This window comes from Triturus cristatus, chromosome 6, assembly GCF_964204655.1.
Source record: "Triturus cristatus chromosome 6, aTriCri1.1, whole genome shotgun sequence".
Taxonomy (NCBI): Eukaryota; Metazoa; Chordata; class Amphibia; order Caudata; family Salamandridae; genus Triturus; species Triturus cristatus.
Window position 1 is genome coordinate 36607707 of NC_140589.1, and position 27007 is coordinate 36634713.

The 27007-nt window shown below is 53.8% G+C and overlaps 1 protein-coding gene across 7 annotated transcripts in view; it reads right to left on the bottom strand.

The window, feature by feature from the left end:
- SLC29A1 (solute carrier family 29 member 1 (Augustine blood group)) overlaps positions 1-27007 on the bottom strand; it is a 1214204-nt gene that overhangs the window by 272882 nt on the left and 914315 nt on the right. Inside the window, exon 1 of one of the 7 annotated variants that reach the window (XM_085610194.1) lies at positions 22261-22559. The exons of 5 other annotated variants lie outside the window; for them this stretch is intronic. The gene's annotated coding sequence lies outside the window, so the exon portion shown is untranslated. Of the gene's footprint in view, positions 1-22260; positions 22560-27007 lie in introns of those variants that run through there. One more of the 7 variants, XM_085610195.1, reaches the window with a different exon arrangement.

Sequence of the window (27007 nt, forward strand, 5' to 3'; positions counted from 1 at the left end):
TTCAGAAGACTCCAGGACTCTGGTGTTCTCACTGGTGTTTAGCAGACTCCTGGACTCTGGTGAACTCACTGGTGTTTAGCAGACTCCTGGACTCTGGTGAACTCACTGGTGTTCAGCAGACTCCAGTACTCTGGTGAACTCACGGGTGTTCAAAAGACTCCAGGACTCTGGTGAACTCACTGGTGTTCAGAAGACTCCAGGAGCACACTTCAGGACTCTGGTAAACTCACTGGTGTTAAGCAGACTCCAGGACTCTGATGAACTCACTGGTGTTCAGAAGACTCCACGACTCTGGTGAACTCACTGGTGTTCAGAAGACTCCAGGAGCAGACTCCAGGACACTGGTGTTCAGAAGACTCCAGGACTCTGGTGTTCTCACTGGTGTTTAGCAGACTCATGGACTTTGGTGAACTCACTGGTGTTCAGCAGACTCCGGGACTCTGGTGAAGTCACTGGTGTTCAGAAGACTCCAGGACTCTGGTGAACTCACTGGTGTTCAGAAGACTCCAGGAGCAGACTCCAGGACTGTGCTGAACTCACTGGTGTTCAGCAGACTCCAGGAGCAGACTCCAGGACTCTGGTGAACTCACTGGTGTTCAGCAGACTCCAGGAGCAGACTCTGGGACTCTGGTGAACTCACTGGTGTCCAGCAGACTCTGGGACTCTGGTGAACTCACTGGTGTCCAGCAGACTCCTGGACTCTGGTGAACTCACTGGTGTTCAGCAGACTCGGCTCCTGCAAGAGTCCTTTCTTCGACCTCCCACCTGCTCCTCTGCCCCTCCAGACAAGGGTCTCAGCCCTGGTGCCCGCACTCTGTTCCAAGTGGATCACCCCCAAAAGCAGGGCCCTTCTCACACCACCAGCTTTCCCATCCTCCCCTTATCACACCAAACCACCACTCATGCCCTTCTGACGTCACCTGGGGCACTATTACTGATAATATGTGCACCTTTCGTATGCAAATGTCCCTGCTGCCTGTAAATGGAACACCTGGCGCATCTATGGAAAGGCCTCTCTAGCCTTGTAACTCGTTGTTCCACAGCTGGAGTGCGTCCGTCTCTTGAGGAACCGTGTCTGACGGTCCTGTGGTGTGTGGTGCTTCGGTGAGGCGCAGCGCAGCTGAGGTGGAGCTGTTCTCCCAGCAGTAGGGGGCGCAGCGCAGCTGAGGTGACGCTCTTCTCCCAGCAGTAGGGGGCGCAGCGCAGCTGAGGTGGAGCTCTTCTCCCAGCAGTAGGGGGCGCAGCGCAGCTGAGGTGAAGCTCTTCTCCCAGCAGTAGGGGGCGCAGCGCAGCTGAAGTGGAGCTCTTCTCCCAGCAGTAGGGGGCGCAGCGCAGCTGAGGTGGAGCTCTTCTCCCAGCAGTAGGGGGCGCAGCGCAGCTGAGGTGGAGCTCATGAGGCGGAGCTCTTCTCCCAGCAGTAGGGGGCGCAGCGCAGCTGAGGTGAGATGCTCTCCCAGCAGTAGGGGGCGCAGCGCAGCTGAGGTGGAGCTCTTCTCCCAGCAGTAGGGGGCGCAGCGCAGCTGAGGTGGAGCTCTTCTCCCAGCAGTAGGGGGCGCAGCGCAGCTGAGGTGGAGCTGTTCTCCCAGCAGTAGGGGGCGCAGCGCAGCTGAGGTGGAGCTCTTCTCCCAGCAGTAGGGGGCGCAGCGCAGCTGAGGTGGAGCTCTTCTCCCAGCAGTAGGGGGCGCAGCACAGCTGAGGTGGAGCTCTTCTCCCAGCAGTAGGGGGCGCAGCGCAGCTGAGGTGGAGCTCTTCTCCCAGCAGTAGGGGGCGCAGCGCAGCTGAGGTGGAGCTCTTCTCCCAGCAGTAGGGGGCGCAGCGCAGCTGAGGTGGAGCTGTTCTCCCAGCAGTAGGGGGCGCAGCGCAGCTGAGGTGGAGCTGTTCTCCCAGCAGTAGGGGGCGCAGCGCAGCTGAGGTGGAGCTGTTCTCCCAGCAGTAGGGGGCGCAGCGCAGCTGAGGTGAGATGCTCTCCCAGCAGTAGGGGGCGCAGCGCAGCTGAGGTGGAGCTCTTCTCCCAGCAGTAGGGGGCGCAGCACAGCTGAGGTGGAGCTCTTCTCCCAGCAGTAGGAGGCGCAGCACAGCTGAGGCGGAGCTCTTCTCCCAGCAGTAGGGGGCGCAGCGCAGCTGAGGTGAGATGCTCTCCCAGCAGTAGGGGGCGCAGCGCAGCTGAGGTGGAGCTCTTCTCCCAGCAGTAGGGGGCGCAGCGCAGCTGAGGTGGAGCTGTTCTCCCAGCAGTAGGGGGCGCAGCGCAGCTGAGGTGGAGCTGTTCTCCCAGCAGTAGGGGGCGCAGCGCAGCTGAGGTGGAGCTCTTCTCCCAGCAGTAGGGGGCGCAGCGCAGCTGAGGTGGAGCTCTTCTCCCAGCAGTAGGGGGCGCAGCGCAGCTGAGATGGAGCTCTTCTCCCAGCAGTAGGGGGCGCAGCGCAGCTGAGGTGGAGCTCTTCTCCCAGCAGTAGGGGTTTTCTTGCTGTTTTAGGGTGCGGATCTCAGAGCATCTAGAGACCGGCTCATGATTCAATTTCCTGTTCTCTTCAATGATTGGCTGTGTACTAAGTGCACGAGAGCGCGCGACCTATTCACGAACCAATGATTTGTAACTTTATACGGTCTATTAGTACCGGATGCAGCAGCTGACACGTGTTTCGCTGTCCTTGATGTGTGGGTATTTTGAGAACATTATTGGTTTCACCATGGACTCCATGATCAAGGAGTTCATATTAGAGGGACTTATGACCCGAATTAAGAGGCCGTATCCCAGTTTCCTTGTTTAAAATGACCGCACCCAAAAACTGACGCACGGCCAACTTTAGGGCTGTGCAACTGGTGCAGCCGCACCAGGCGCTGAGCTGAGGGGGGAGGGTTTAAAAGTACCTGCTGCAGAGGTCCTTGTCTGTCCAGCAGTTTTCAGGCAACAATAAAAATGTCAAGATAACTCTGGTGATTAATGGTTCTGGAGCAAGATGAGTTTTGTCTAGAGACAGTTTTAACTCATCATAAAATAGCACAGAGGGTTAATGTGCCTGCTGCAAATAATGTGTACCACGCAAATCACTGAACTGTATCTTATGTGGATAGCTCAGTGGGTTACAGCTTTCATCAAAGAGATTCTTTTGCGACTTGCAGTTCATAAATTACAATCCTAATATAACACCTTATAAATGACCATAAAAAAACTGCATGCAAACGGTAAGGTACAACTTAGAACTGTATGTTTTCTTCCCAGTCTTTCATCATCCTAATGTTGTTAATGAGGGTTCTTTTGGGTAGAAATCCATTCTTATTAGTACAGTCAACCTCCACCCACTGTGGTACGTTTTAAATCCTGAGTTTGTGCTTCTCCAGAACAAAGACTTCAAATATACTGCCCACACCTTGTGTCCTCACTGTCTTATGTAACATTCCCTATAGACTGATTTACACACGCATGATTCATGGTCTCTGTATAATGTGTGTGTGATGTAAAGCGCATTGACACCCGACACTGGTATGAGTAGCGCTATACAACAAATGATATGTATATAGGAAAGGGGCTATGGAGAGATAAGGGGAGCTGTTGGAAGGTGGCGAGCAGGGAACCTGTGGAGATGGAGGTAAGGGGGGGCGCTAAAAAAGATGGTTGCACTGGACACCACCAGCAATTAAGCCGGCCCTGAGTGGCCGCACTCGTAGAAACAGGACGACAACAACGGGCTTGCGTAATGAAGCTAATAGTAATTTTCAGGTCGCCCTACCCTTCATAAGGGCTTCGAGGTGCACTCTGAGGACATCGGGGTAATGTAGCTGGGAACGTGTTCTTTAGTGGGTATTGTTCATAACATACCATGTATTTGTAAAGCATATGTTCACCCAGAAGGGTATCTTGATGCTGAAAAACAGATGTTTATTGTTACCCCCTCAATGGTACTCACTTTATCGACCTCATGAGGATGAAAGGCTGAGTGGACCCACCAGGATTTGAACCTGAGACCATGAGGTTGAACACGGCCCATGCAGTGGGCGCATCAGTTCACTAAGTCGCCAGACCCGGCTCACTCACTCACGGAGAGTGCTGTTCGGGGTCCTCAAAGCTCAGGAGTCGTTTCCAGAAGGGAGCCCTTGAACCGGAAGAAATGAATTAACCTGTTGCTGTAATAATCCACTCCAACTGTATTTTATCTCTTCTGGTTTTACACATCACCTGTAAGCAGGGCTGCCCGAATTATGTTATTTTGTGGCTGAAGCTTTTTCCACATACTTATGCATTTCCGTATTCGTCACATAATCCATAATCTGCAGATTTTAGAAAAAAAATGCTTCTAGATCAAATGGATCAAAAGTTACGAATAATGTAGCAACCTGTGCTCACAGAGCGAAAGACCAGGGCTTTAAGTGGGCCGGGTCTCACCGGAGCTGAGCACAGGCAGTTGTTTAAGGAGGCCTCGAAACGGTCTCTACGGGGCTCTGTTTTGTGCCCTGGCACAGGCGGTGCGCTTTTTTCCGGACTGCAGTGACAGCAGACACATCGATGTGCGCTGCTCACACTGCTCCCTTCTCACTAGTGGAGAAGTTACGGCATGACGTCATGCCAGGTGAGCGTTGTAGAGGAAGGGAAATCCTTTCAAGAGAGTCATTTTCTCTGGATTTCCCTTCTCCTTTTGAAACTCGGGAGCAGCAACATTGTCGTGGTGTCACCAGGGCTTTAAGTGGAACTTTTTCAATATTATCTACAAGCCATAGTTGCTGCTTATTTATCTTGTGCAACTAACAACCATTGACAAAGCCAATAGTCCTGACTTGTTGTAGGGATGATGTTACTTGTATCATGCTCATGGCCGTTTATCCATCCACGGCTGACTCGGGCACGTGTTGGACAGCGCCAGGATACCCTTTGGGCGACAGTGCGCTTTATAAGCGTTTAATACAATATCATATATCTGGACGCAATGACAGAAACGGCAAAATACAAGGCGAGCGGCTCACTGTGCTAAACACAGATTTTTAGTTTACGTGTTTTTAAGCCACGCCCTTAATTACATTGGCCACGCCCCTTTGAGAGACCCCCCAGTTTTTACATCCCATTTAAAGCCCTGCGGAAGACCCTATGCACATGCTGATCGGCCATCTTTGAGTTGCTTGTCACTGTATTTTGGATGCCAGACTGCTACTAGTGAAGTGAAGCCTTTACCCCGACAGCGTGAGCTTGTGAAAAAATTGCCCAATAATGAATTTATCTTATCACAAAATGTGCTGCATTAAGGTGCATAATTTTCCTTTTGTTGCTGCAGAATTTAGTCATCCACGCCCGTCTGTTTAACCTCCGCTGCCGCACAATCACCTACTGTAAGTTCCTCTCTCCCTTTGATAAACGGGGGGCCTGGTGTTTCCCACGGGGACCTTTCGAGGAGGCCTGCGACAGGCAGGAGCTGCGGACATGTCCAGTGGGGGCCCAGGTTTGATTTGGCGCGAGGTGTCCCCCAGGGGCCACGTCTGGCAGACACTGGGGGACAGTGTAGATGGCGGCGCTCGTGCCTCAGATGTATGACATCCTCTCACCAGGACACATCAACCATCCTGAACATCCCCGAGTCTACAACAGACCCAGCTCGGGACAGGGCATCAAAGCGCCATATAAAACAAAGAACCCTTTAACCATGACCCGAGGAGCAGACCGCTGTGCCCAGCCCGGGGTGAAATGTTAGTGACGCGGCTGGAATTCAGGGAATTTCGCGCCCTGCTTCTTATGCCAAAATACTCCATTAGACGACTTCCCATAATATGTGGCATTCGCTGTAAACGTTTATCACAAACGTGCCATTCGCAACAAAAATGTACAATAAACGCACGGGAACAACGGAAGAGGAGCGGCTGCTGTTAAATGTGCGTTTGTTTTTCACACTATATTTTTATTTTGCCAAACTAGACATCAATTTGCATAATTTTGCCAAAATTCTGCATAGTTACTTGGATGCAAAGTACACGATTTTCGCACACCCCTACTGTGCACCCCAAAAGAACAAACAAAACGTCAATGCCCTTCGGGGCACACACCTGGGCATATAAAGCTCCTCACAGATTCATCTCAGGATCTGCAAGCCAATATCCAGGACTCACTAGTCCAGTGTTTCTCAAACTGTGGGTCGCCACCCACTGGTGGCCCACGAGACCATTTCTGGTGGGTGCAGAGAGTCCAAGCAATAAATACAGAGGCCTTTAAACTCCCACTGTCACGTTTGTGCTTGAAAGACAGAGGTCAAAGGCCAGGCTAGCTCCTCTGACAAACTGCTACTTATTACTTTAACATGAGGATTGGCATTTACTAACTCCTCTCTCTTTGCAGTCAGAGAAATGCATTTAAAATGCATTATGTGACAATCTGGCTGGGGTACAGGGAGGGTGCAAGGAAAGGCTGCAGGGGGCCATTTTTTTGTCACAGAACAACATGTTATTAATACCTGTAAATGAACTGTACACATTCAGCAGGAAAGCAAAAATGAGGGACATTTTTTGTAATTCTGAAGTGCGATGGAATTGAAGATTTTAATAGTATCAGAGCAAATCAAGGCACACTACTGGGTGATGCACAAGTGATCAACAGTCACTGAAACGTCATTTCCACACAGTATCATTTTTATGCAAATTTCCTTATCAGTAAAACAAAATGCCAGTCTAAAGTTAGTGGCCATTTCAGTAGAAAATGCGGTGTCTGTAAATGACATTGCGTTACCGCACCGCTGCTTTAGTCGCAGCAAAAATCGCCCGCCTCGTTCACGTCCATTCCAGTAGGTGAATCACAAAAGTTTGTTCTAAAAATAAGGTTGTGGTTCTAGAAAGTTGGAGTCGCACTGCGCTTCTTTCTGTTAACCTAACCAGCGCCTTCCAGTATATTTCACCTCTACACAACTCTGGAGAATATGAATCGACCACTGTAACTTCAGCCAACAACCCGGCGCCCCAGCACGGTGCCGGGTTCAGGATGAGCGAGGGAACCCCTCCAAGCCCTGCGCAGACGCAGATAGCAGATGGACAGAGAAACTGCGGAGTTTAAACCTGTTTCCAGAATTCACAGCTCAGATCAGTTTGTCTCAGCCTGACAAGGGACTGCCTTGCAATGTCATGATTTTAGGTCTGGCTACAGACAGCTGTTGTGTGTCATACCTAACACATATTCAGTTGTCTGCTTTTCACTGAATGGAGTTCTGTAATATTCTTGTGTTTGCCAGGAGCAGGCCATCTAAGTGTTCTGATTGGATGAGTTGAATCCTTCCACTTCTGACTTGTGGGAATTCTTTTTAGGTCTCACCTACCGTTGCAGCGCGCATGAGCTGCTCACTCGGCGAGACATATTGTGAGAGAGGAGATTTCAAAAGGGGACTCGAAGCCCCGCCCATCATTTGCATTGGGTCGCATCAGCGTTTATGCTAAGCGCTGGCTTCCATTGAAAAGGATGCTTTTTCGCCACTGCCCTTTCTCCTTATCGTCCGGCCCATCCGAACTGGCTCGTCTGCTTGGCGGCAGTCGCAAAGCAATTTCTTATCTTTATGGGGGCCATCTGCTTTTAATGAGCATGGCCTTAGTGCGTTCGCTTTCGGGGCCGCGCAGCCGCGCTTGTTGAGTAAGTTATCACGCTTTCCTGGCCACGGATGTCGCCTCTCCTCGGTGGTACCTCTCTCAGGTGAGTGAATGCGCCTTCTCTCCGCCCGCACCCTTCTCTGGTGATACTGAGCCCCCCCCTCATCTCTGTTGGCCCTGTCCCTCCACGCCCTCTGCCTCCTTGACATGTCACGTCGTCCGCCGGAAGGCTCCATCCACAGCCTGTGGGGGTAGGTGATGGAGGGAGGTGTGCGCAGGTGCTTTGTTTTGCTTGCCTTCCACTTAAGTCGCTGATTAAGAGGCTTATCGCCCCTTCCTTTGAACTGCTCCCCTCCCACTCCATGGAGAGACAGGCTGCAGTCTGTCACGTGTTGGCCACCTCAGCCCAGTCTGCGCTCTCCTCAGTGGACAATTCCATTAGTGCTTTGAAATTGATTCGGTGCCTAATGACGCTAGAGACCCGTTTCTTAAACCTGTGGTTTTCTAAGTGCACAGTGACACCTCCTTTCGTGGTGTGTGACATATAGAAAGTCTGTTCTGCCTTCTGCGGAGCTGCCAAGTGTCTGGCACCACAAGTCCCCTTTCAGCCACTCCTAGCTTTCAGCCCGAAGCGCTTTGCGTGTTGGGACATGTAGTTCCACACATGTAATGGAAATAGTGGTGCTACCACCCCCAGAATGCAGAGTGCTGCGGCCGACTTGCCAGGGACTGTCGGGAGGTGGCCCATGCGACATGGAGCCCTTTGGCTCCTGTGTACAGTACCTCAGTACCTCACTCTGCCGGTGTCTTTGCCCCAACACGTCTCTCAGGCAGAACTCCTGCCGGCACAATAGTGTGATGGTAAACAGGGTCTAAGTGACGTGTTCCAGGGAGAGTGGAAAATATATAGGAGGCCGGGAAATGAATTATTGAACACATGCTCCTGTGTGGGGGCACAGGCAGGAAGCACGCGACACTTCTCTTCCCTTAGGGGTCTGCATCATTTTGAGGGTTGACTGCCTATCACTTTGGGTTTGTTTGCCTGTCCATCGCTTTGGGCTCTGCATCGCTTTGGGCAACCCGGTCCATCATTTTGGGCTCTGAATCACTTTGGGGGGGGGGGGGGGGTCTGTGCCGCTTTGGGTGTCTCTATCCATTGCTTTAGGGGTTTGCATCGCTTTGAGTGACCCGGTCCCTCGTTTTGGGCTCTGCGTCGTTTTGGGAGTCTGCGGCTCTTTGGGTGTCCCTGTCCATCACTTAGGGGTCTGCATCGCTTTTGGTGCCCCTGTCCATTATTTTGAGTGTCCCTGTTCATCGCTTTGGGGTCTAAATTGCTTTGGGGTCTACATACCTTTGGGTGTCACTGTCCACTGCTTTGGGTGTCACTGTCCACCAAGGACAGGTGTGGGGCGGGAGGGGGGCACATGGGTGGTTGTGGAGATGGAGACGGGTACACTCGCCTCCACCGGGTCCAGGCACCAGAGACCGGTGTGAGGGCGGGAGGGCGGTACATGGGTGGATGTGGAGACGGAGCCAGGTACACTCTCCTCCACCGGGGTCCAGGCACCAGAGACCGGTGTGGGGGCGGGAGGGCGGTACATGGGTGGATGTGGAGACGGAGCCAGGTACACTCTCCTCCACCGGGGTCCAGGCACCGGAGACAGGTGTAGGGGCGGGTGGGTGGGCAGTAGGGATGCACATGGGTGGTTGTGGAGACGGAGCCGGGTACACTCCCCTCCACCGGGGTCCAGGCACTGGAGACAGGTGTGGGGGCGGGCAGGCAGTAGGGATGCACATGGGTGGTTGTGGAGACGAAGCCAGGTACACTTGCCTCCACCGGGGTCCACGCACCAGAGACCGGTGTGGGGGCGGGCGGATCAGTAGGGATGCACATGGGTGGTTGTGGAGATGGAGCCGGGTACACTCCCCTCCACCGGGGTCCAGGCACCGGAGACAGGTGTGGGGGCGGGCGGGCAGTAGGGATGCACATGGGTGGTTGTGGAGACGAAGCCAGGTACACTCTCCTCCACCGGGGTCCAGGCACCAGAGACCGGTGTGGGGGCGGGAGGGCAGTACATGGGTGGATGTGGAGACGGACAGCACTAAAAGGGCAGCTAAACTGAAGGTTGTAAACAGGACCGGCTCTAGGGCGGTGCGAATGGTGCCACCGCACCGGGCACTGACTTGGGGTGTGGGCGCCATGTTTATTGTTTTAAAAGCTTCATATGCCACGTTCCTTGTCCCAGCAATTTTAAAGCATCAATAACAAGCATTTGCAATGCAATAGATCTCGCATTTGCCTGGGTTTGAGCTATTGGCATTGTAAATGACAAGGCCTTTGTTATGGTTTTTAAAACATAAATAAAAGACATTGTCATTTACAATGCTAATAGCTTAAACTCTCGCAAATGCGAGACCTATTGCATTGCAAATGCTTGTTTTATCTTGTTGTTTTCCTTTAGTAGTGACCTCTCCACGGGGGTGCATATTTCACACACCCTCGCGGTTACGATGAACCTCACCCGACTCTGTCCGCTCCGAATCGCACTCACTCTTTTAAATGTTACTTTGTTTAACGAGAGTCCCCCGGTGCCACTCGTTTCCTATTTTGCTCTGACGTGCACTTGTTTTTCACAGGTTTACATTTTTGATGTACTGTTGTTGCATTGCCAAGCGTCTGCACGGCTGTCATCAAGGGATGGGCTTTCATTAATAAACTCATTGTAAGCTTGCCAACCATGCATGAGTTTGTTTGTAAATGGCGTTTGCAAAGCCAACCGCTTATCTTTAGAGCAGGGAAATATTGGGTTTGCCAGTGCTTGTTTTGCGAGCAGTTGTGTAAGTGCACATGCCTGTGCATACGTCGCACCACACCCTTTCATGGTGCAACCACGGAGGCGTCCAAACTTAAAGTTGTCCCTGTGGGCTGTCCCTGTGCCCTGCCTGCACCCGTCCTTGTGACGAGCAGCGGCTGCCTTACACACATGTGCACACAGGGGAGCAAGTGGGAAGATGCACTGTGTGTCTTGGTGCAAGGTATGGGACGTAAAGCTGCACCTGGTCCTGGTGCAAGGCATGGGACGTAAAGCTGCACGTGGGAAGGCACACAGTGTGTCCTGGTGCAAGGCATGGGACGTAAAGCTGCACGTGGGAAGGCACACAGTGTGTCCAGATGCAAGGCATGGGACGTAAAGCTGCACGTGGGAAGGCACACAGTGTGTCCTAGTGCAAGTCACGGGATGTAAAGCTGCACGTGGGAAGGCACACGGTGTGTCCTGGTGCAAGGCATGGGACGTAAAGCTGCACGTGGGAAGGCACACAGTGTGTCCTGGTGGTGGGAAGGCACACAGTGTGTCCTGGTGCAAGGCATGGGACGTAAATCTGCACGTGGGAACACACACAGCGTGTCTTGGTGGTGGGAAGGCACACAGTGTGTTCTGCTGCACACAAGACATAAAGCTGCACGTGGGAAGGCACACAGCATGTCCTAGTGCAAGTCACGGGACGCAAATCTGCACGTGGGAACACACACAGCGTGTCTTGGTGGTGGGAAGGCACACAGTGTGTTCTGGTGCACACGGGACATAAAGCTGCACGTGGTAAGGCACACAGTGTGTTCTGGTGCAAGTCACGGGACGCAAAGCTGCACGTGGGAAGGCACACGGTGTGTCCTGGTGCAAGGCATGGGACGTAAAACTGCACGTGGGAAGGCACACAGTGTGTCCTGGTGCAAGGCATGGGACGTAAAGCTGCACATGGGAAGGCACACAGCGTGTCCTGGTGGCGGGAAGGCACACAGTGTGTCATGTTGCAAGTCACGGGACATAAAGCTGCACGTGGGAAGGCACACAGGGCCGGACTGGGAATCAAAACCGGCCCTGGCAAAGAACTCGACTGCCCCCCCCGGGTGATGCTGCAAAAAACGGCTTCTGCAACAAAAACGGCCCTCACCCTCGTGGCCCACCGGGGAAATGCCCGGTGCCCGCTATGGCCAGTCCGGCCCTGAATGCACACACTGTGTCCTGGGGCAAGGCATGAGACGTAAAGCTGCACGTGGGAAGGTACACAGCGTGTCATGGTGGTGGGAAGGCACACAGCGTGTCCTGGTGCAAGTCACGGGATGTAAAGCTGCACATGGGAAGGCACACAGCGTGTCCTGGTGGTGGGAAGGCACACAGTGTGTCCTGGTGCAAGGCATGGGACGTAAAGCTGCACGTGAGAAGGCACACGGTGTGTCCTGGTGCAATGCATGGGATGTAAAGCTGCACGTGGGAAGGCACTCAGTGTGTCCTGGTGCACGGCACGGGATGTAAAGCTGCACGTGGGACGGCACACGGTGTGTCCTGGTGCAAGGCATGGGACGTAAAGCTGCACGTGAGAAGGCACACGGTGTGTCCTGGTGCAATGCATGGGATGTAAAGCTGCACGTGGGAAGGCACTCGGTGTGCCCTGGTGCACGGCACGGGATGTAAAGCTGCACGTGGGAAGGCACACGGTGTGTCCTGGTGCAAGGCATGGGACGTAAAGCTGCACGTGAGAAGGCACACGGTGTGTCCTGGTGCAAAGGCATGGGACGTAAAGCTGCACGTGAGAAGGCACACGGTGTGTCCTGGTGCAAGGCATGGGACGTAAAGCTGCACGTGAGAAGGCACACGGTGTGTCCTGGTGCAATGCATGGGATGTAAAGCTGCACGTGGGAAGGCACACGGTGTGTCCTGGTGCACGGCGCGGGATGTAAAGCTGCACATGGGAAGGCACACAGTGTGTCCTGGTGCAAGGCATGGGACGTAAAGCTGCACGTGGGAAGGCACACAGTGTGTCCTAGTGCAAGTCACGGGATGTAAAGCTGCACGTGGGAAGGCACACGGTGTGTCCTGGTGCAAGGCATGGGACGTAAAGCTGCACGTGAGAAGGCACACGGTGTGTCCTGGTGCAAGGCATGGGACGTAAAGCTGCACGTGAGAAGGCACACGGTGTGTCCTGGTGCAAGGCATGGGACGTAAAGCTGCACGTGGGAAGGCACACGGTGTGTCCTGGTGCACGGCACGGGATGTAAAGCTGCACATGGGAAGGCACACAGTGTGTCCTGGTGCAAGGCATGGGACGTAAAGCTGCACATGGGAAGGCACACAGCGTGTCCGGGTAATGGGAAGGCACACAGTGTGCCCTGGTGCACGGCACGGGATGTAAAGCTGCACGTGGGAAGGCACACGCTGTGTCCTGGTGCAAGGCATGGGACGTAAAGCTGCACGTGAGAAGGCACACGGTGTGTCCTGGTGCAATGCATGGGATGTAAAGCTGCACGTGGGAAGGCACTCAGTGTGCCCTGGTGCACGGCACGGGATGTAAAGCTGCACGTGAGAAGGCACACGGTGTGTCCTGGTGCAAGGCATGGGACGTAAAGCTGCATGTGAGAAGGCACACGGTGTGTCCTGGTGCAAGGCATGGGACGTAAAGCTGCACGTGAGAAGGCACACGGTGTGTCCTGGTGCAATGCATGGGATGTAAAGCTGCACGTGGGAAGGCACACGGTGTGTCCTGGTGCACGGCACGGGATGTAAAGCTGCACATGGGAAGGCACACAGTGTGTCCAGATGCAAGGCATGGGACGTAAAGCTGCACGTGGGAAGGCTCACAGTGTGTCCTGATGCAAGGCATGGGACGTAAAGCTGCACGTGGGAAGGCACACAGTGTGTCCTGATGCAAGGCATGGGACGTAAAGCTGCACGTGGGAAGGCACACAGTGTGTCCTGATGCAAGGCATGGGACGTAAAGCTGCACGTGGGAAGGCACACAGTGTGTCCTGATGCAAGGCATGGGACGTAAAGCTGCACGTGGGAAGGCACACAGTGTGTCCTGATGCAAGGCATGGGACGTAAAGCTGCACGTGAGAAGGCACACGGTGTGTCCTGGTGCAATGCATGGGATGTAAAGCTGCACGTGGAAGACACACAGTGTGTCCAGATGCAAGGCATGGGACGTAAAGTTGCACGTGGGAAGGCATACTGCGTGTCCGGGTAATGGGAAGGCACACAGTGTGTTCTGGTGCACACGTGACCTAAAGCTGCACGTGGGAAGGCACACAGACTGTGTGACACAGTGTGTCCTGGTGCAAGTCACGGGACGCAAAGCTGCACGTGGAAGACACACAGTGTGTCCTGGTGGTGGGAAGGCACACAGTGTGTCCTGGTGCAAGGCATGGGACGTAAAGCTGCACGTGGGAAGGCACACAGTGTGTCCTGGTGCAAGGCATGGGACGTAAAGCTGCACGTGGGAAGGCACACAGTGTGTCCTGGTGCACGGCACGGGAAGTAAAGCTGCACGTGGAAGACACACAGTGTGTCCTGCTGCACGGCATGGGACGTAAAGCTGCACGTGAGAAGGCACACGGTGTGTCCTGGTGCAAGGCACGGGAAGTAAAGCTGCACGTGGAAGACACACATTGTGTCCTGCTGCACGGCATGGGACGTAAAGCTGCACGTGGGAAAGCACACAGCGTGTCCGGGTGGTGGGAAGGCACACAGTGTGTCCTGGTGCACACGTGACCTAAAGCTGCACGTCGGAAGACACACAGTGTGTCCTGCTGCACGGCATGGGAAGTAAAGCTGCACGTGGGAAGGCACACAGACTGTGTGACACAGTGTGTCCTGGTGCAAGTCACGTGACCTAAAGCTGCACGTCGGAAGACACACAGTGTGTCCTGCTGCACGGCATGGGAAGTAAAGCTGCACGTGGGAAGGCACACAGACTGTGTGACACAGTGTGTCCTGGTGCAAGTCACGTGACCTAAAGCTGCACGTCGGAAGACACACAGTGTGTCCTGCTGCACGGCATGGGACGTAAAGCTGCACGTGGGAAGGCACACTTTGTGTCCTGGTGGTGGGAAGGCACACAGTGTGTTCTGGTGGTGGGAAGGCACACAGTGTGTTCTGGTGCACACGTGACCTAAAGCTGCACGTCGGAAGACACACAGTGTGTCCTGCTGCACGGCATGGGAAGTAAAGCTGCACGTGGGAAGGCACACAGACTGTGTGACACAGTGTGTCCTGGTGCAAGTCACGTGACCTAAAGCTGCACGTCGGAAGACACACAGTGTGTCCTGCTGCACGGCATGGGACGTAAAGCTGCACGTGGGAAGGCACACAGACTGTGTGACACCGTGTGTCCTGGTGCAAGGCACAGGACGTTAAGCTGGGTGTACTCGGAGCAGACGACCAAGGATGTAGCATGCAGTGTGTCAAACATGGTGTTCCGAAGGTCACTGGTGCGCCGATCATCAGAGCCGGGATTCAGATCCCTCCGGCCCACGACCTGGCAAGGTTTGTTCTTTGTCAGTAATGTCCATACCTTTAGTTTTTCCACTGTATCCTATCACAAGTGTTCCGTGTGTTTTTACAGTGAATGTCTTGCGCTTTCGTGCAAATCTCGATTACGTTTTGCCCAGCGCCTTGACGCCCACGTGGGCTCATACCCGCTACACTAAACTAACGATATTAATGCAGGATATTGGCGTCCTACACTCACGAGCACAGGGCACAATACCCCTAACTGCGAGGTACACAGCCCAAGTGTATAAGACACAACCGGGGAGGGGGCGGGGCCGAAAGACCAGAGCCCAGACCCTGTGTAGTGCAGAGCTCAGGTGCAGAGGGTACCGTGTGCGTGCTCACAAGAAGCAAGCGAGCCATTAGTGCGACCTCTCCTTCCACCGGGGCGAGGGGCCTTCCTCCTGGGGAGAGGGGTGGGGGGGGGGGGGGGCGGGCTGCACTCGGTGCCCTGAGCTCCGTCCTTATCAGGGCGCTCCAGGCACACGAGCACAGAGGCCTGACATGTGGCACTGAGTGGCACCCAGAGATAGCGGGCTTCAGGGCGCTGCACAGAAAACGGAGAGGGAACCGGAGAAAGAGTTCACATCTCACACCCACACCGGACAGGGAGATTCACCCCCACACCTCCCCACGGAAGGGGTACAGGGACAAGGGTTTACATCTCACACCCACACCGGACAGGGAGATCCCCCCCCGCCCCCCACGGGTGGGTTACAGGAGCAAGAGGTTACATCTCACTCATACGGCAGGAGAAAGAGTTTAAATATACCTCATACCACAGGAAACAGGCAGCTTCAGCTGCGCCGCACAGGGAGGGTGAAAGGCGCAAGAGTGGAAGCCGACATGGAAGTCGTATAGCGCCAAGAAATAAACTCAGTGTCAGAAGAAGTGGCGCTTTAACTCCTGCAACAGCTGTCCACGGGGTCTGCCCGGTACATGCACGCTGACATGAGGGGCATTGGGTAGGAGTGGGATATTGTGATGGGCAGAGGGAAGGGTTGTGTGATGGACAAAGGGAAGGGTTGTGTGATAGACAAAGGGAAGGGTTGTGTGACGGACAGAGTGAAGGGTAGTGTGATGGACAAAGGGAAGGGTTGTGTGATAGACAAAGGGAAGGGTTGTGTGACGGACAGAGTGAAGGGTAGTGTGATGGACAGAGAGAAGGGTTGTGTGATGGGCAGAGGGAAGGGTTGTGTGATGGACAGAGTGAAGGGTTGTGTGATGGGCAGAGGGAAGGGTTGTGTGATGGACAAAGTGAAGGGTAGTGTGATGGACAAAGGGAAGGGTTGTATGATGGACAGAGGGAAGGGTTGTGTGACGGATAGAGTGAAGGGTTGTGTGACGGATAGAGTGAAGGGATGTGTGACGGATAGAGTGAAGGGTTGTGTGATGGACAAAGGGAAGGGTTGAGTGATGGACAGAGATATGGTTTGTGTGTCGGACAGAGTGACGGGTTGTGTAATGGACAAAGGGAAGGGTTGTGTGACGGACAGAGTGAAGGGTTGCGTGACGGACCGTGTGACAGGTTGTGTTACGGACAAAGGGAAGGGTTGTATGACGGACAGAGTGACGGGTTGTGTGATGGACAAAGGGAAGGGATGTGTGATGGACAAAGGGAAGGGTTGTGTGACGGACAGAGCGTAGGGTTGTGTGATGGACAGTGACGGTTTGTGTGATGGGCAGCGGGAAGGGTTGTGTGATGGGCAGAGTGATAGGTTGTGTGACGGACAGAGTGACGGACAGAGATAAGTGCTGTGTGATGGACAGAGTGACGGTTTCTGTGATGGGCAGTGGGAAGGGTTGTGTGATGGGCAGAGTGATGGGTTGTGTGACGGGCAGAGTGAAGGGTTGTGTGACGGACAGTGTGACGGGTTGTGTGACGGACAGTGTGACGGGTTGTGTGACGGACAGAGTGAAGGGTTGTGTGACGGACAGAGTGAAGGGTTGTGTGACGGACAGTGTGACGGGCTGTGTGACAGGCAGAAGATGCTCACAGAGCCAGTACAATAAAGGGGGCTTTGACTCCGCCGCGGACTCGTGACCCCGCCCACACCCGCGAGCTCTTCCTAATTGATCGATGCACGGCCTGATGCCTTTATCGATCAGGTGCTTATTACCAGCAGGCTTGGTTGCACGGTGCCCACCATCCGTGTGTGATGTGGCGCCCCGCGCTTGGGACTGCACAGCGAACAACTCGTCTAGAACCGAGACCTCGGGATCTGGTACTGAGGCTGTAAACCTTCCGCCGGACCCAGGTCTTTACTAGTCACGACTGGGTGAACGTCTCACCCCTGACACGAGACAACTGAACGTCTCACCCCTGACATGGGACAACTGGGGGTCTCCGGACTGGGTGAACGTCTCACCCATGACATGAGACAACTGAACATCTCACCCCTGACATAAGAAAACTTGGACTTGCCGAACTGGGTGAACGTCTCACCCCTAACATGAGACAACTGAACGTCTCACCCCTAACATGAGACAACTGAAGGTCTCCCCACTGGGTGAACGCCCCCCCCCCCCACATGAGACCATTGAACGTCTCACCCCTTATATGAGACAACTGAAGGTCTCTGGACTGGGTGAACGTCTCACCCCTGACATGGGACAACTGGGGGCTCCAGACTGGGTGAACGTCTCACCCATGACATGAGACAACTGAACATCTCACCCCTGACATAAGAAAACTTGGACTTGCCGAACTGGGTGAACGTCTCACCCCTAACATGAGACAACTGAACGTCTCACCCCTAACATGAGACAACTGAAGGTCTCCCCACTGGGTGAACGCCCCCCCCCCCCCCACATGAGACCATTGAACGTCTCACCCCTTATATGAGACAACTGAAGGTCTCTGGACTGGGTGAACGTCTCACCCCTGACATGGGACAACTGGGGGCTCCAGACTGGGTGAATGTCTCACCCCCTGACATGAAACAATTGAACGTCTCACCCCTGACATGAGACAACTGGGGGTCTCTAGACTGGGTAAACGTCTCACCCCTGACATGAGACAATTGAACGTCTCACCCATGACATGAGACAACTGAACATCTCATCTCTGACATGAGACAACTGGGATCTCTGGACTGAATGAACTTCTCACCCCTGACATGAGACAATTGAACGTCTCACCCATGACATGAGACAACTGAACATCTCATCTCTGACATGAGACAACGGGGGTCTCTGGACTGGATGAACGTATAAACCCTGACCTGAAATAGCTGAACGTCTCTTCTCTAACATGAGACAACTGAAGGTCTCTGGACTGGATGAACGTCTTACCCCTGACATGAGACAACTGAACGTCTCATCTCTGACATGAGACAACTGGGATCTCTGGACTGAATGAACTTCTCACCCCTGACATGAGACAATTGAAGGTCTCACCCATGACATGAGACCATTGAAGGTCTCTGGACTGGACGAACGTCTCAACCCTGGCATGAAATAACTGAACGTCTCACCCTGACATGCGACAACTGAACGTCTCCTCTCCGACATGAGACAACTGGGGGTCTCTGGACTGAATGAACGTCTCACCCCTGAAATGAGACAGCTGAGCGTCTCACCCCTGACATGAGACAAATGAAGGTCTCTGGAATGAATGATCATCTCATGGGTGAACGAGAACGAAAGCACCCCCGAGGGGAGGACCCCCTCACACCCTCCTTAGGACCGCTGGGGATCTCAGGGCGGGCTCGCACCTCACACCTGACACTGGGCAACGCAGGACTCGAGAGACATCTCACACCGGACCTGCGACCGCTAGAGATCTGTAAACTGTCTGAGCATCTCACATCTGACACTAGGGAACTTTGGACTCAAGAGACATCTCACACCTGGCACTGGGAAACTCTGGACTCAAGAGACATCTCACACGTAACATTGGACAACTAGAGATTTGTCGACTGGTTGAGCATCTCATACCTGACCTGAGACAACTAGAGATCTGTCGACTGGTTGAGCATCTCACACCTGACCTGGGACAACTAGAGATTTGTCGACTGGTTGAGCATCTCACACCTGACCTGAGACAACTAGTGATTTATAAACTGGTTGAACATCTCACACCTGACCTGAGACAACTAGAGATTTGTCAACTGGTTGAGCATGTCACACCACACCTGAACAAAAGGAGAATTCGGAACTGCTGTAACATTTCACACCTGGCATGGGGCAACTAGTGGCCTCCTGGGTCCTCTGGCATCTCACACATTGTCTGGGGAAACTCGATATATCTGCCTGAAGATCTCACTTATTACATGGGACAACTGGAGATATCTGAACTCACTGAACACGTCACACCTGTCCTGATCATGCCACAAACGAGTAGCAAGTCCTGTCCATAGATCTCACTTTTCCAATTTATGGGCTGTGCCGCTTCTCACACCTTACATGACAATCTAAAGAACACCAGCCAAGGGAAAGATATCACACCTGACCTCAGACTGATAAATCAGGACTTGGGGAACATCTCGCGCCACCAGTGGGACATCTTTGGACTCGCGGAACACCTTACACCTGCCCTGGGACAACTAGAGGCCCGTGGACAGGCTGAACATCTCACACCTGACCCGATAAAATAGGAGATATCAGAACTGGCACAATATCTCACACCTTCCTAGAGTCAACTGTAGACCTCATACTTGGGTCAATATCTCACTCCTGGCTTGTGGGCCATTGAAGATATCGGAGCAGGCCGAACATCTCACACTCCCAGTGACCCCCAGCACACCTCTCTGCACCCAGAGACCTCCAGCACACCTCTCTGCACCCAGAGACCTCCAGCACACCTCTCTGCACCCAGAGACCTCCAGCACACCTCTCTGCACCCAGAGACCTCCAGCACACCTCTCTGCACCCAGAGACCTCCAGCACACCTCTCTGCACCCAGAGACCTCCAGCACACCTCTCTGCACCCAGAGACCTCCAGCACACCTCTCTGCACCCAGAGACCCCCAGCACACCTCTGTGCCACAGTCAGAAGGGTCTGTGTGCAGTCTCCATGCTGTGCTGTCCACATAAGTTCCTGGGGGGGCGGGGCACGGGGGTGAGTGTAGATGCCCCGGTTCCTTCATTTTCCTGCCCTCGTAGGGCACTTTCACAGTGTGACTGGGGTCAGGAGGGTGAGAGGGATTGAAAAGAATAATCCGCTGGAGGGGGCGGGGGGGGGGGAGGGGGTCGGGGTTTGATGTGGGAATGAAAGGGACCCGAGAGGGCAGTGGGAGGGGGTTAATCTCTGAATCCCATCAGAGGCGGGGAAGGGTGGGGGGGGGGGGGGTGCTCATGTCCTCGCTGGCCGGGCCAAGCTGAAGCGGGACCCCCCCCCCCCCCCCCCCCCCACCCCCCGAATGCCACGTGACGGGCGGGAGAGCAGCAGAGGCGAGGGGGTCTGTGGGAGCCCGCCATCGGGAGCAGGTGGGGCGGCCTCGTGGATACAGAAGCCCGCAGGGAGGTTGGGGGGGGAGGACCCTAGAGTGATGGAGGGGTGAAGGGCAGAGAACTCAAGAGTGACCGGCGGTGTACAGGGGAGGAAGGCAGGGGCGCTGGAAGATGTGAAGATGGAGGGAAGGGGCGTAGGGTGGTGAGGAAGGGAGAGGGCAGACTATAGTGTGAGTGGCGGGGTGGGGGGGGGGGGGCAGGGGTCCGCGGGCTCACTGTGGATGGAGGGCAAGGGTCCGGAGGAGGGGGTGAGGTGCAGGGCACAGGACCGGAGAGTGATGGCGGGTGTAGAGTCTGACAGGAATACACACTCCACTCACCCACAGCCACACTACAGCCTTGGAGACCGACACAAGCGCTACACGATCTCGGAGTATCCATTCCATACACAGTGCATCCACCGCATTCACAAATACACTACGCACACACTATACCCCGAGTCCCTACACACACGTTCACCCGTCTCTCTCTCAAACACACACTATAGATACCAAGTCCCTCACAAACACGCATCCTATATACACTCCGGCCTCTCTCGCTCACACGCTATATGCACTCACCTCCTCGCTCTCTCTCAAGCACACACACCATATATACACTTACTTCCTCACACTATATGCTCACTCCCTCACACACACAAGCGCACGCTATACACGCTCACTCCCTCACATGCACACACACACTATATACACTCACTCCCTCACAAGCGCACATGATACACACTCCCTCCCTCATATACACACGCTATACACACTCACTCCCTCACACATACACTATATACACTAACCCCCTCACACGCATGCCCAGTATATACACTCACTCCCTCACACATACACTATATACACTCACTCCCTCACAAGCGCACATGATACGCACTCACTCCCTCATACACACACTATATACACTCACTCCCTCACACATGCACTATATACACTAACTCCTCACACACATGCACAGTATATGCACTCACTCCCTCACACACATGCACACTATGTACACACATGTATTATTGATACTCCCTCCTTCACACAAACAATATAAACACCCAGCCCTCTCTCACACAAGCACCCTATCTACACCCAGCCCTCTCTCTCACACAAGCACCCTATATACACTCACCCTCTCTCTCACACACGCACCCTTTATACACCCAGCCCTCTCTCTCTCACACAAGCACCCTATATACACCCAGCCCTCTCTCTCACACAAGCACCCTATATACACTCACCCTCTCTCTCTCACACAAGCACCCTATATACACCCAGCCCTCTCTCTCACACAAGCACCCTATATACACTCACCCTCTCTCTCACACAAGCACCCTATATACACTCACTGGTGTGGCTCACTGGTTAGAGACGGCAGATCCGCAAGCAGAGAATCGGCCAGGGACCAGGGTTCAATTCCCGACGCTGCAGGGTCGTGGACCAGGGTCAAAACGGACTCGATAATTCTCGCCTCGGTACCTACTCTAACCAGGAACACACTCGGCAACTCTGGGCATTAGCTTGCCTCATCTCCACAACGGCCCCCCACATTCGCCGGGGATGCCTGGTTTCACCTTGGAGATACCCAGGAGGGACCATCTCACAGGGATAGCCAGGACGGGTTCCCCAGCGGTCTACAGCGCCACGACGCCTCAGGGCAGCAGTGCGCTACAAGACACATACATTTACATTTACATTTACCCTCTCTCTCACACAAGCACCCTATATACACTCACCCTCTCTCTCACACAAGCACCCTATATACACTCACCCTCTCTCTCACACAAGCACCCTATATACACTCACCCTCTCTCTCACACAAGCACCCTATATACACCCACTCCCTCGCACGCACACTATACACACAGGGCGGCTCGGGGCTCACCTTGGCTGCCCCCCACCCTTGGCCGGCACCGGTCCGGGCGTGCGCTCCCAGCCCCCTTCACACTGACCTTGTGCTCCTCGGATCCAGCTGTCCCTCAGTTCGTGGCTCGGGTACCAGGCTCTGTGTTTCCCTCAATCCACGCGCCCCCGGTCCTCCTGTGTCCGGCTTTATAGCACCTCGTGTCGGTGCACTGAGGTCCTCTCGGCACTCTGTGCCCACCGACTGCTGAGCTCAGGCGTCAACTCCGCCCCTCCAGCCCCCCAGCGAGCCTTGGACTCCCCCTCCAGCGTCCAGCCCCTCTCTGCCACCGAGCCCTGCCTCCTCTCCCTACCCCTCATCACTCATGCCATACACAGCCACCCCTGTGTGCGCACTCTCGCCTTCCCCTGTCCAGTCCCCGTGATCGGCCCCTCCACACGCCACGCCCACCTTCCTAAACACCCCTTGTCACTCTGCCACCAAAGCCCTCTCCACAACATATGCCAATCTCCAAACACCTCGTCGTCGCACCGTGTGCCCCTGCGCACACGCCGCGTCTCATCTCAAATTCCTTTCAAGCCCTGTATGTTTACACCGACCCTCCAGGTCTTCAACCCCCTGCCCCACTCCCCAGCGATGCCTCATGGAGGAGAGAGGCTTTCCCCGCCAGGGGCCCCTCACCCCTCCCTGCGCCCTGCACCCCTCCTCTCAAGCACCTGCTGGAGCTCGGTGGTTCGGGGCTCGGATACACAGCCTGGCAGGATGAATACCCAGTCAGTCACACTCGGCTCGGGTGACGAGCGAGGGAGGGAAACTCATGACCAACTCCCGGAAAGATCCCCATGATGCGAATGCCAGGGCGGCCCTAAGAAAGGACACACAACCAGAGGTGCACGCTGCAGGCCACCCGGCAGACGTACACAACCAGAGAAGAGGTACACACTGCAGGCCAGGCAGACATACACACCCAGATGCATACTGCAGACAACCAGGCAGGCACACACAACCAGAGTGGCACACTACAGGGCAAAAGGCAGGCACACACAACCAGATGCATACTGCCAGGCAGGCGCACACAGCCAGAGATGCACACTACAGGTCAACAGGCAGGTACACACAACCAGAGGTACAGACTGCAGACCACTAGGCAGACACTCGCAATCAGAGGTACATACTGCAGGCCTCCAGGCAGGCAAACACAACCAGATGCACACACTGAGGGCCACCAGGCAGGCACACACAACCAGAGGTAAACCACGCAGGCCACCAGGAAGGCACCAGATGCATACTGCAGGCCACCAGGCAGGTGCACCCAACCAAAGGTACGCACTACAGGCCTCCAGGCAGGCATACACAACCAGATGCATACTGTAGGCCACCAGGCAGGCACACACAACCCGATGTATACTGCAGGCCACCAGGCAGGCACACACAACCATAGTTATACAATGCAGGCCACAAGGCAGGTGCATACAACCCCAGTATCTATAGTCAAGCCTTAAAAAACCAATTGGACTCCCTCATACCTCCCACAGGTAATGCATTATTGCAGTATGTGGACGATCCCTTCTGACACTGAAGACGGTTGCAAGGATGCAATGGTTAAATTGTTGCTACATTTGTCCCACCACAGACATAAAGTGTCCCATTAAATATTTCAGCATTGCCGATAGGAGGTCACCTACTGTCGAAGGAGAGAAGGAGACTAACACCTGAACGCATTAGCACTATTGTTAAAATGCTCATCCGTAAGACTCCAGGGATGTGCGTGATTTTATAGGTATTACTTCATACTGTCGCCTTGGCACGCCCGACTACCAGAAGCCGTTCTTGTACATACACGAGATGGCTGGCTGCGCACGGCGAATGACCTTTACAACGCGGTCATTACACCGCGGTATGTTTCTATCTTGGTTATTACAACGACTTGCGCTGGATGGCGCTATACACTAAGGAATAGTATGATTTACTATTCCAACAGCTTCCCTACCGTTATGTAGGCTGGAGTTGGAATAGTAAATCATACTATTCCTAAGACCAGCGCCCTCCAGCGCAAGTCATTGTAACGACTTGCGTTGTAATAACTGTGATGTAACGTATCGCGGTCTAACAACCGCGTTGCAACGCCACATAGTCACTGCGCGCTGTCTGTATTGAAACAGGCCTTTGAAGGTAAGCAGAGGCCGTGTGCTTATTTTTCTGCGCTTCTTGATAACGTCGCATGAGCCCTAAAGAGCTGTCTAAGAGCAGTCGCGGCCGTGGCTGTCTCTATTCGACAATCGGCAGGGCTCGTCCAAGTTACTGATCTCAGTCATGGTACCTCATGCTGTGGACACACTTTTGAAAAGAACAACGATGCAACACCTTACCAGTGCACTTCGGACTGGCTATGAGCTGACCCTGTTTGCACCACACGTCACAATCAAAAGATGTGCCACTCTGAATCCAGCCACGTTACTACCCCTCCCTTCTGAGAGTGAGGATACGGCCGTGCATGATTACATTCTTCTTGCGGAGTAGGAAACAAAGGGATGGGTAGACCTGACTGATGCTCCCTTATCTGATCCCCAAGGGGAGCTATATGTCGATGGCTCTTGTTCCAAATTACCAGATGGCACCACAACTGCGGCGTATGCCGTAACTACCTTACACACAGTAGTCGAGACATCACGGGTTCCCTACCAATCGACCCAAGGTGCAGAGTTAGTTGCCCTTCTTCGATCTTGTGAGTGGAGTGAGGGACTGACTGATAATATTTATACTGACAGCCAGTACGCCTTTTGAGTCGCTCATAATTTTGGGCGGCTCTGGGCAGAGAGAGGATTCCTGACTTCACATGGGTCAAAGATTCAGAATGGCCCACTGATACACAGGCTCTTGTCAACCTTAATACTTCCCAAGAAGTTGGCAATAGTGAAGTGTAGTGCCCACAAGGCAATTATTGATGATGTGGGAAATGGAAATGCATTTGCAGACCGAACAGCTAAGGAGACAGCCCGAACACGAATGAAAAGAATGTTTGTGGCATGCCCTGTTAAATGGATACCTGAAGTCACTATGTTTGAGGACACTTTAGACCATGTCGAGGAGATACAGAGCGAGGCAACGATTGAGGAGTTAGCAGTATGGCAGGAAAGTACAGCCCGTTTGGATGAAGGTGGGTGTTGGACTGACAAGTCAGGAATGCAGAGATGGGTGTTAACTGATGCATATGTACTTCCTGTGGTTACTATGGCGCATTGGCCAGCCCACGTTAGTGTGAAAGGGATATGTAAATTGTTAGACCCGTGTGGCAGAACGACAACATCCCTAAAATTGCTGCTCATTTAGTGAAGTACTGTATGGTATGCATGATGCACACTCCCAGGAAAGGTATCCCTGCACCTTCTGGCAGTTTCACACCACCTTCCTTCTCTTTCGAGGTTCTCCAGATGGATTTCATTGAAATGGAACGAGTTAACAATCAAGTATGTGTTAGTGGTCGTCTGTGCATTTAGTAAATGGATTGAGGTTTACCCCACTAAAGAGAATACAGACATGGCATGGCGAGGGCGAAGGCACTTTTGAAAGAGTTCTTCCTGCGCTTCGGCTTGCCCCGTTTGATTTGGAGTGACCATGGAAGTCACTTTAATTCGAGGGTTATCCAGCTTGTGTGCGATGGGTTTCACATCAAGCACAAGTTCCATGCAGCAAACCACCTCCAATCAGCAGGTTTAGTTGAGAAGTACAATGGTATTCTCAAACAAAAAATGGCAAAGATCAAAGCGAGCACAGGATTGCAGTGGCCAGATGCTTTACCCCTAGTGCTGTTGTCCACGAGAGCCACGGCCCACTCTAGAAAAGGACTGTCACCGTACGAGGTAGTGTTCGGCCGCTCGGCAAATGTCTGGTGCATCCTGCCACCTCGTTAATTTTCTGACATAGAATACCCTTTGCGTGTGGATTGCCTCTATGATTTGACTCCAAATTTGTGTTCTATTCACCAACAGATCTCTGAAGCCTTACCACAAACTCCAGAGTGGCCAAGTCATGAAATACGACTCTGCGACTCGGTCCTCGTGCATACCTTTCAGAGGAAAAGCAGCTTGGAGCTGTGCTGGAGGGACCACTCCAAATCCTCCTCACCACCAGAACAGTGGCGAAGGTCGACTGCCGGAAGAACTGGATCCGCAGTACCCACTGTAAGCGGGTACCCCTGCGATTGCCTTATGACCAATGGGTGCTTGATGGGATTGGTGACGCTGAGAAGGCAGGTACCGCGCTTCATTCCCTTTTCGGATGCTCGCCTGACGTGGGCACCAACTGAGGAAGAGAGCCACGCTGTGCTGAATTAGGGGGCGCCACCTGGGATTAAGGCCACCAAGGACCCCCAGCCTGTTGGTCTACCTGTGCCTGAGTCCCAGCCCGTTGAGCCCCAGCCTGTTGGCTCGTCGGTGTTTGAGCCTCTGCCCCTTGGTCGCTTTGAGCCTGACCCCCTTTTTCCTGAGCCCTCTGTGCCTGGGGTGACAAGGTACAATTTACGCCCCCGACGGAGGAATAGTGCACCAAAGGAAAAGTCAGATTAGTAGGGATGGACTGTATTGATGAAGAATAGGGCGAACGTACCCTGCCTGTGGTACCAACGGTAGCGTAGGGAAAGGGAGATTGGTGCATTGTTCGGACAGTAAACGATCAGGGCTAAAGGACTGTGATTCTCAAGACAGAAATACCTTGCCCTGCGACGTGAGATTTGGATCTGAGCTAGACGAACAGCTCCACAGCCGGCGTTAAACAGTGCCTACGCCTGATGAACAATAGGATTCCGTCAGCGGGACTCAGATGGACGCTGAGAACAC